General features: G+C 36.1%; 1 non-coding gene across 1 annotated transcript; it reads left to right on the top strand.

The window, feature by feature from the left end:
* The first annotated feature begins 993 nt into the window (after positions 1-993).
* Positions 994-1,100, top strand: LOC141573008 (U6 spliceosomal RNA). Its single transcript, XR_012498593.1, has one exon. It is a non-coding gene; the product is annotated as a U6 spliceosomal RNA (small nuclear RNA).
* The last annotated feature ends 217 nt before the right edge of the window (positions 1,101-1,317 follow it).

Below are 1,317 nucleotides of genomic sequence, written 5' to 3'. Positions count from 1 at the left end.
TAAAACATGGGAACAGGACAGTCTCTTCAAAAGTGTTAGGAAAACAAGAAAACTGGATAACCACATACAAAAGAATAAGTTGGATCCTTATTGTACATCATATTCAAAATTAATTCAAAATGGATTAAAGACTTAAATGTGCAATTGTAAAAACTCCTAGAAGAAAATTTAGGGGAAAGATTCACAACAATAGAGTTGACAGTGATTTCTTGGATATGACACCGAAAGCACAGGAAACAAACACAAATGTAGAAATGTGGGAGTTGATTATTTCCTGTACATCAAAAGAAATAATCAACTGAGTGTAAAACCAACCTATGGAGTGGGAGAGAATTTTTGAAAATCATATATTTGGTAAGGGGTTTATATCCAAAAAGTACAAATAACTCCTATAACTCAACAACAATATAAACAAAACTTCATTGACACATAGGCAAGGACTTGAATAGATATTTCTGCAAAAAAGATATGAGGTGTGATCAAAAGATATGGTGAATGTTTAAGTTAAAAAATAGAAATTATTACAGCAATATTAATAATTTGAGTATCTTTAGTTGCACTGCCATGGCTGCCTCGATGTTCTGAATCATTTTGATTTTGGGGAAGAGCCAGAAGTTGCACGGTGCTAGATCCGGTGAATATGGTGGATGGGGACACACCACAATGTTTTTCTTTGACAGGAATTGCTGTACCAAAAGCAATGTGTGACATGAAGCATTGTCATGATGGAGGATGAAGTAAAGACATTCACAAAAGAGGACTTCCAGAACTGCTTCAGAAGTGGCAAGAACAATGGGATAAGTGTACCCAAACTGAGGGGGAGTAACTTGAGGGGGATTAATGGCAATGTGTCTTTTATTATAACACATTTTTTTAAATTTAAACATTCACCATATTTTGTGATCACACCTCATATACAAACAGCCAACAAGCATATGAAAACATGCTCAACATGACTAACCATTAGAGAAATGTAAACAAAAACTACAATGAGTGCTCACTTCGGCAGCACATATACTAAAATTGGAACGATACAGAGAAGATTGGCATGGCCCCTGCACAAGGATGACATGCAAATTCGTGAAGCATTCCATATTTTTAAGCAGCAAGAGAAAGACAGAGGGTTACATACAAGGGAACTCCCATAAGACTATCAAATGACTTTTCTACAGAAACATTGAAGGCCAGGAGAGAGTGGCAGGAGATACTCAAAGTGATGGAAAACAAAGGCCTACACCCTAGATTGCTTTATCCAGCAAGGCTATCATTTAAAGTTGATGGCGAGATAAAGAGCTTCCCAGAAAAGAATAAGCTAAA

The sequence above is a fragment of the Rhinolophus sinicus genome, chromosome 15 (genome assembly GCF_057876585.1).
Source record: "Rhinolophus sinicus isolate RSI-liver-muscle chromosome 15, RSI-T2T, whole genome shotgun sequence".
NCBI lineage: Eukaryota > Metazoa > Chordata > Mammalia > Chiroptera > Rhinolophidae > Rhinolophus > Rhinolophus sinicus.
The sequence above is the reverse complement of the archived record's forward strand: the minus strand, read 5'-3'. Positions and strand labels throughout refer to the sequence as shown.